This window comes from Neolamprologus brichardi, chromosome 7, assembly GCF_056152115.1.
Source record: "Neolamprologus brichardi isolate AB-2024 chromosome 7, ASM5615211v1, whole genome shotgun sequence".
Lineage (NCBI taxonomy): Eukaryota > Metazoa > Chordata > Actinopteri > Cichliformes > Cichlidae > Neolamprologus > Neolamprologus brichardi.
Genome location: NC_142110.1, coordinates 65,105,657 through 65,114,724, shown reverse-complemented (window position 1 = coordinate 65,114,724; position 9,068 = coordinate 65,105,657). Strand labels below are relative to the sequence as shown.

Below are 9,068 nucleotides of genomic sequence, written 5' to 3'. Positions count from 1 at the left end.
AGTTGAAACCCTGTGGCGATGCAAAGTGTCGATGCGGTGTACTTACAGAGGGCCAAATGCATAACAGAATAAAATGTGAGAGATGTCAAGCAGTCTTTTTGACTTGTGTTATAAATATATAATTTTACAGGCCCTGTTAAAGAAGAATATATTCTGGGTTTTTTGTGTTTTTCTCTCTCTTTCAGTACCGATCATCTGCCTCCCGGCTCTGACTGCTAACATTTTCTCTTTGTTACTGTGATTTTTGTCTCTGCTGAGACAACATTTCTGCTGCGTCATATTTTTCCAGAAAGTTTCACAGCCACCATTTGTAGGATTTATATTTTACACCTGAGAGCAAGTGACACAATTTCTATATTCCATTTGATTTGCAACCAAAGTCTGTAAATCCTCTGGCATCCAGTGAACAGACACATTTGAGGTGCAAAATGAAGTAGCAGCCTATGACTGACGAGACTTGTATCTTTTCCTGACACACATTGCCTCAAAACAACAGTTTGAATACAGAAAATTATATATTTACGGGAAAGTATGAGTTGAAGTGTCTGTCTTGTGATTTAATCCATCTTTCTGATAAGTCAGCCTCGCGTTGTATCAAAACAGCTAAACGACACAGCGGGGGAGTTGGTTCAATAAGAGACTGAGATTCCACAAAGTCTCTGATATTTAATCTTAAAACAATGACAGACGTTCGCCGAGGAGCTTCTTAGAAAATCTGAAATCTTTGGCTTTCTCAGTCTTCAGTTGACTGTAAATGTTCAGTGGGGTTGTGGTCAAATGGATGAGGGTCAAAGTTCATGACAATCAACACTTCTTGATCCTCTTTGATCTTCAGATAGTTCTTCAAGGCTGCATGTCCAAATCATGTCTCTGAAGCACAGGTTTGTGCTTTGGATACAACCGATCCAGAGCTGTAGAGCTGCATGTTGTCATGGTCCGCGGCCCGGTGTCCGAGGAGCTGATGGGATGCCCACGCCCACAGGTGTGGCTGTTAACTCCACATCTGCATCCCATCTCAGGCGATTATCAGGTGGACTATTTGATCCAGCCCAGCCAGCTGCTCCACGCCAGTCCGTTAGTCGTCTCACAGCGGTAACAGCTCGGCGTGTTTTTGAGCCACCTGCCCGTCTGGAGTTTGGATCGCCTCCGGTACCGATCGCCTCTACTTTCCTGGAGCTCCCCCGCGGACCCTCACCCCTCCCTCCGGCTCCCACGGCCCCGCTTTGACTCTTCCCACAGTCCCGATTACGGCGTTCCTGCGTAACTCATCCCCCGGTCCCTTGGTTTTTCTAGTTTCTCGCGTGTTTTCCTTTGACCCTCCCACCTTTAGTTGAAATAAAATTTATTTTTCGTACTCCTGTGCGTATTGTCTCTGCTTCTGGGTCCAGCTTGTGTACTGAACTTCGGTTCATGACACATGTACTGCCTCCAGCCATGGTTTCATGCTAAGAAAGGCCATCTTTACTCAGAGTAACAGTCTTTTAATATCACACAAAGATACTATAATGCATTTCAAATTATATTTCATTTATTAGGGAAAAAACTATCCACACCTACCTGTGCGCTCCCTGATCCTAATAACTGGTCGAGCTATACTCTACTTGCTAGAATGACAATCGGTTTAGACTCACAGATGGACTTACTGGTGTGTCTCTGGTCATTTTCTTGATGCATAACCCAAATGTGTTTAAGCACCAGGGCTTGAGCTGATGTCCATACATTCTCCTAAACATAATTAATGGTTCCACCAATTGAGGCAAGTCATCCCAGTCCTGAAGCAGCAAAGCAGCCCCAGACCATCACACTACCACCACCGCGTTTGACTGCTGCTCTGATGTTCTCGTAATGAAATGTTGTGTTAGTTTTACGGTGGAAGGAATCAGACCTTCCAAAAAGTGCAACCTTTGTCTTGTCATCCAAAAAAAAATCTTCTCAAAAGAGTTGGGGATTGTGAAGATGTTTCGTGCAAACGTGAGACGAGACACTGAGTTATTTTTGTCAGCAGTAGTTTTCTCCCTGAACTCTCTCGTTAATGCTATTTTAGCCCCGTCTCTGACTTATTGTTGAATCATGAAGTCAAAGTTTCCAGGGTTTATTTTTATGTTGGGGTTATTATTTTTAGTAATCCTGTATTTGAGTTTATTAGCTTTGCCGCCTAGTTTCTGTTTAGTGATGCATTCTTTCTTTTAGTTGTCCTCACTCACTCATTATTGTGTGTATAAGAAGCCTTAGTTTACCTTTGTGCTCCTTGTTGTGTCATACAGCTTTGAAGCCCGTCTGCTCTCCGGTGTTGTTCTGCATTTTTGTTACATTCCTAAATATGACACGGGCTTCTTTTGAGACCTACTGGATTAGTCGTCTGTGTGCTTTTTGAGGAGTTTTGGTAGACTGGAAAGATTCACCACTGTTCCAAGCTTTCTCCATTTGTGGATAACGGCTATATTTAAGGCTTTTGAACTCCTAAAGCCTTAGAAATAGTGTTGTACCCCTTTCCAGATAGATGTCATTGACTTTTCAGGTATTTCTTTAGATCGTGGCATGAGCTGTTGCTTTTTGAGATTTGTTTTGCTTCACTTAGTCAACTGGTTGTATTTAAGTGATTTCTTGTACTCAGCATCTCTGGCAGTAATCAGGTTTGACGCACAAAGTCCTTTTACCGGTGCAGACTACATATGCCAAAATACACATGAACAAATGAAATCTTTCAAAAATTGCTGACTTTATGCCAAAATATGATATAAACATATCTGAATATTGCAGTTGTACCCCATCTTTGCTATTGCAGAATTCTCACATAGATTTCACTTCAGAAACTGTCCAACGTCACCTTGACTGTGATTTGCTCCTGTAATAAAACAAACAATAAAACAACTTTACCATACTTTATAAGGTACACAGCAAAAACTGTAGTGTTGAATCAACTCCCACAGAGTTGATTTTAACATTTTTTCAGGGTTTATATAGCTCCACACTCTACAGAGTTGAATTAACATTTTCAAAATAGTTCATTATTTAACACTTTGTCAGAGTTCCTTCTTTAACTCTTAAAACTGGGTTAAATTAACACTACACAGATTGAAAAATAACACTACTTTAACTCTTTACTCTTTTATTAAGGTAGTTTTAATCCCTAAAAGAACTATTTATGTAATAGATTAACATAACTTTTTAACGACAACAATTACAATTATGAGAATAATTTCAAGAAAACTGTACATTGTCCAAAAACATTTATTATCATGCTTCTTTTTCCCAGAAAGTGAATCAAAACATAATAAATGAGGATATAATGTAAAGTCTCTATTTTAAAAATACATTTTCTGGAGTAACCCAAAAGCCGACTTCACTGTACTTTAATAGATGTTAATTGATCAATAAATCAAACACCTATAGCCACTCTCTCTCGCTCTCTCTCTCTCTCTTTCAGTCGCTAGGGAAGTGGGCGTGGCGTCGTAACCAGGCAGTGACGTCAGCGGGAGCTGTTCAAAGTGGTGTGGTGCTGAAAAGACAACTCTCCCGGCCGCTCAGTCAGGCAGCCAGACGCCCGCTCGCTCGTTCGCTCGCTCGGCTCTGGGTCGGTTGTTCCGCGGCCAGCAGCTGGTCCGGGGACGCTGGATTTCACCGCCTTGAAGAGCGTTCATTAGCGCTCAGTGCAGGAGGACAGAGAAGGAGGTGAAGCCCATGTGGGAGCGATTTCCAACAAGTAAGTCGGCTCTTTCCTCAGCAGCAGCAGTAGTAACAGGGACTAATACTTTTATACCGGGGTAGAGATGTTGGTAAATCGCGAGTGATCCTTTTGTAACAGCAGCACATGTGTGTGTGTGTGTGTGTGTGTGTGTGTGTGTGTGTGTGTGTGTGTGTGTGTGTTCCAGCCGCGCCTAAATCTTAGTCTGTGTGCCTGCCCGGGGTAAAACATTTGACTCACATTTGCATGAACCAATGGTCAGACATGCTCTCTCTCTCTCTCTCTCTCTCTCCGTGTGTGTGTGTGTGTGTGTGTGTGTGTGTGTGTGTGGCTCTCTCACACATGCACATTGTTTTCCTTGCCCGGATGTCTGGGATGAGATGCGGTGCAAGTGAATGGAAAGTCTCCCCCTCGTACTCGCTGTTTCAGTGAGCTACACGACCGGAGCGGTAACTCTGATGTTTTCAGCTGGACTTAAACGTGGTGTTCACTTCACTGGCTGACTGTGCTTTTTCATAAAGCTGCCGCCTGATGCAGTGGCTTTGTGGTTTGAGAGGTTTACACCAGCAGGCATCTTACTGGGAGGACTGGTATTTTAGTGGGCAGGCCTGCTGCTGTGTCTTCTGATAGCTGATACAGCATCACAGTGTGGCAGAAAGTGCACCAGACTCTCTGTTAGTGAGGTGTGTGTGTGTGTGTGTGTGTGTGTGTGTGTGTGTGTGTGTGTGTGTGTGTGTGTGTGTGTGTGTGTGTGTGTGTGTGTCTTTTCATTCCAGAGTATATGTTTAGGTGTGGCCTGACCGGTCTCCTCTCCTCTCCTCATTTCCTTTTATGGGTTCTTCTTTTTCACCTCCTTCCCTCAGTTTCCTGCCCCTGCTTCTTCCTTCTCCTTCTTTCTTTTTTCCTCTGTATGCCCTCATCAGTCTGATAGCTTGTTTTATCTTCAGTCTTTTGTTTCGTCCTCCTTTCCTCTTCTTTTCTCCAACACTCCCTCTTTTAATATTTCTTCGTCTTGTCTTTTCCATCTGTGATGTCTTAAGTTGTCAGACATTTAATTTCCTCTTCTTCATCAGGTCTCTCTCATCTTCTTTTTATTTCTTTTTTACCCCTCCTTTCCTCCCTCCTCATCCATCTTTTCTTTTTCTTGCACGTTCTCTGTCCTCCCCTTTTTGCGCCTCCCCTTCTCCCTCTTTCTTGTAATCTGGTCTTTCTTTTTTCTTCCCACTACATCCTTTCCTATTCATTTCTTCCTTTCATCTCTCACTGTTTTATCATCTCTTAGTGTCTTTTGTTTCCTCCTTCCTTTACTTCTTTTGCCTTACTTGTCCTTGCCTACACCCTTTGCCCCTTTTTGTTCTCTCCTTTCCTTCCTTCACTTTCTCATCTCCTTTTTTTGTCTCACATGTGTTTCTTTCATTTATCTCACGTTGTTTCCTTTCCTCTTCTCTTTCCCACCTTCCTTCTTTTTTCTTAATCTTTCACTTCCTCTGCAGTATTGCTTTATCGCCCACTTTTATCTTCTGTTTCCTTCTCTTTTTTAAATCAATATCATGCCCTCTTATACCCCCATTTGGCTCTAATCTCCCCCTTTTTGTTCTCTCCTGTTATTTTACTTTCCTCCCTGCCTTTCCTTCCTTCTCTTCTTTTCTTAGCTTACCCCACATTGTTTCTTTTTCTCTCCATTTCCTCTCTTCCTTTGCTGTCCTGCAACTTTTCTTCCCACCTCTTCTCTTTTTCTCCCGCTCGACATTTATTTTAGTCTCGCCTTATCTCATCATATTTCCTTTCATCCTCGACTCTCGCATCTTTTTCCTATAGCTTGGTCTTTCCGCTCTTCTCCCCTCCTCGCAGTTTTTTATTGGCATTGCTGATGTGGTGAAAGGGAGTGGAGCCTCCACACATATGCACATCCAAAGTAAAGCAACCGGCAGTCAGCTCTACTGTCTTTTTGATTTTGCTCTCCTTGCAGCATAAACACCATCCAATGTGACAGCGGCCCTGTAGAAGACATCAAAGTCTGAAACCTTTTTTTCCCCATTAGGACACATTTTCCATCTAGTTTGCCCATTTTCTGTATCTCCTCATTAAAGCTTTAAGATCATTTTCAAAAAGAAGCTGAGGGATGCTTATTTTTACTTCCTAAATCAAGATAACGACCCCGATCACGCCACTGTGACATCATCTTTTTATCCAAATTTGGAAAGATCCCTTTAAGGACTTGCCACACTGCATCACTCCCTTTCAATAAACACATGTGGTGTCACAGGAATCACCAAGACCTCATGTTTACAGACATATAGCCCATTAAAATGTATTTTAAACACTGCTTGCATCACAGATGTGAGGACGTGCTGTGTCCCAAATCTTTATGACTGCTGGGAATCAGGACTTGTGCTTTGCAGCTGCTGGAAAAAAATGAAATGTAAAGAAACAGATGCTGTGTGAGAAAATCATTTGGTTACAGTAGCTGTTTATTCATCCGTCTGTTTTTCTGTCACTCTACTGTAGTGCCTGGGCTATGAGGCAGGTTTAACCCTGGGTTTTCATGCTTACAAACGTTGTTCACTTCTTACCAGGGCACATCACCATGGTAACTTATGCTGCAGACCTAACATGCTTCAGAAAAAAAGAAGCAATCAATTTCCTGGGAAAGAAAAGCATCAATGATCTTTAACGATCCCTCTCAGACATCTACAGCCTTGTCTTTCCTTTAGGAATACCTACAAGAAGTATAGATTCTTGGGAACAATTTTATTTCTTGTTCTTTTCTAACATTTGTTGGGCAATTTTAAAGCCACTTCATTGTTCTTAAAGGCTTAAAATAGGAATATATAGTCGTAAAACAGGGCGCCTAAATGCTGCATTTGTTAACTTTATATCAATGCAACAAGTAAAGCTTCTTAACAGCTAGCTGTGCTGACAGGGAGCAGATCCCAGGTATGAATGTCCTGGCTGGCTGTGGCATGTTCAGGTAAACTGCTGATTTTAAGTGGAGACCCGTCGAGGTCTACGTTAAGGATGGATGTGGTTAGATGCTCCTGTTTTGTGATGATGGCGTGGTGACTTATAGGTCTGTTAACTGAAACAGATGCCTTTTCTCTTTGCGTCCAGACTTTAAAAGGATTTTAATTTTATTCGTTTTTTTAGTCTCACTCAAAGTACTTTGCCGGAAGTCACATTCAAACATTGACTCCAGCAGTGATGCTTTATATTGTGCATTATGTGTTAAGTCACATTCAAACACTGACACAGCATGATGTTGTACTATAGCTAGATGCTCACACACATACACATTTCTACACTGACTCCAGCAGTGATGCTTTATATTGCGCATTATGTGTTTAGTCTGTACAGTTTCTTCTAACTGTACAGATTGTTGTTTTTGCTCTTCTCCCTGTAGACCTGCACATGTTTGAGGTTCTACATGCAGTGCTGTGAAAAAGCATTTTTTCCGCCTTCCTGCTTTTTTTGTCATTTCTTTAAGTATGTGTTTTACATTTGGAGTGGCCAAATCAAAGTCTGGACTCAAATCAGATTGAGATGCTTTGGCATGACCTTAAAGGCACCATCCATGGTAGAAAACTCTCCAATGTGGCTTTTCATGCAAAGAAGACTAGCACAAAAATCCTCCACAGCACATGAAAGATTCATTTCCAATTATCGCAAACACTTGATTACAGTTCTTGCTGCCAAGCGGAGCGCAAGCAGTTATTAGGGTTAGGGGGGAAATGACCTACATAGCCAGGTAAGTCTGGAAAATGTTCTTTGTATTTTCTTTTTTTTTTTTTTTTTTTTAGTTTCAGGGACTTTTTATTGAAAAGCAAAACGTGTTTTATCTCCAAATACAAACACAATGGGGACAATTCATTTTAACGTCTCCTGAGGGGGGGAGGCACTTTTTGCCTTAACAGAGTTCAATTCAGTGTTTCTTAAGCCTGACAATATTCAGCTTTAAGGACAAACACACGAGCATAGCTAAGGGCTATCTGTGACTTTTTTTTTTTTTATCTTTATTTATAAAGTTTTGCACATGTAATTTGACATATCAGGCCCAATACAGCAAGCACTAACTGATATAAAGACATATATCAAAACAAATTAGGCCATTAAGATTCGGATGATAACAATAAAACAGAAAAAAGAAAGAAAAAAAACAAAAAAGCAAAAAACAAAACAAGAACCCACACACAGAAAACAAAAAACAAACAAACAAACAAAAATAATAATAATTTAAAAAAAAAATCAACTCCCTCCCAAAACCATAACAAAAGGGAATCCCGTGGTACAAAAGTTTAATCTGTTGTAAGTTTTTTAATGAGTTAAAGTAAATGATAAAAGGCTGCCACATCTGTGAGAACTTATTAACATTTCCTCTGAGTCTAAATTTTATTTTCTCCATTTTTAAGAAGAACATAACATCTTCCAGCCAACGTGATCGGGCTGGAGGGTGAGGAGCTTTCCAGGACAGCAAAATTCGACGCCGTGCCAGCAGTGAAGTGAAAGCGATAATATCCAGTTGCTTACGACTAAGGTTCAGGGTGGCGTCCTCAGAAACACCAAAAATGGCAACTAATGGACATGGTTTGAGAGTAACGCTCAAAACATGAGAGAGCAGTTCTTTGTATTTTCTGACAATATGAGAGTGCTGTATAACGTATGCTTCTGCATTCATGTGGATGTAAATATAGGTACACAGAAAGCAGTTTAAGCCCTCTCTTTGAATCTCTTTGCACTTAGATCTGTTCTCGTAGCCCGCCTCTTTTTGTAGTTCCCCAGTTATCTCAGAATTAGGGTAATCCTGTGCCTTTAGTCAAAACACCATGTCTGCTTTCAGTTCTGTCACACATTTAATGGGGCCCGTGGTTGCCAGCGCAGCAGAAGTCTTCACAATATGCCTGCATCTTTAAACACAATCTCGAGACTAACATCTTCAGTCTGGCTTGCACAACATCTCCGCGTTTGCCAGTTTGATTGCTTAAATCATCACCTTCTGTTTGAGATTTAGAAATGAAAACTGTGAGTCATAACCCTCTTTGGTGAGTGCCTGTTAATGTTATTCTTTTCTAATTGTGGTTTTAGATGTGTAATCTTTCAAACAAATGTCCTGATGTCTTTATTAAATTCAGTGGATGCTGAGAGCTTTGATGATTAGCATCTCAGCGTGATCTGCGCTCAGTTTGATGGCCCGATTTGCTGCGTGTTCAAAAAAATCCCCCGAAAAAGCTAACTAGGACTCCCCCCTCTTCCTGTGGCCTTTCTGTTACTGGCAGAAAATGTGAAGGGAAGTAGTTCAACTAGTCACGGCCCTGGGTGTCCATCAGTCTGGGCTATCTGTTCCTGACAGGCAAGGCAGGTGATTGAGCGGACCCGGCTGGTCAATAGC

General features: G+C 41.4%; 1 protein-coding gene across 2 annotated transcripts in view; it reads left to right on the top strand.

Moving 5' to 3' along the window:
• The first annotated feature begins 3,506 nt into the window (after positions 1-3,506).
• Positions 3,507-9,068, top strand: part of smpd3 (sphingomyelin phosphodiesterase 3) — a 108,999-nt gene continuing 103,437 nt past the window's right edge. For both annotated transcript variants that reach the window (XM_006805363.2, XM_087844142.1), the window contains exon 1: positions 3,507-3,703. The gene's annotated coding sequence lies outside the window, so the exon portion shown is untranslated. The remainder of the gene's footprint in view (positions 3,704-9,068) is intronic.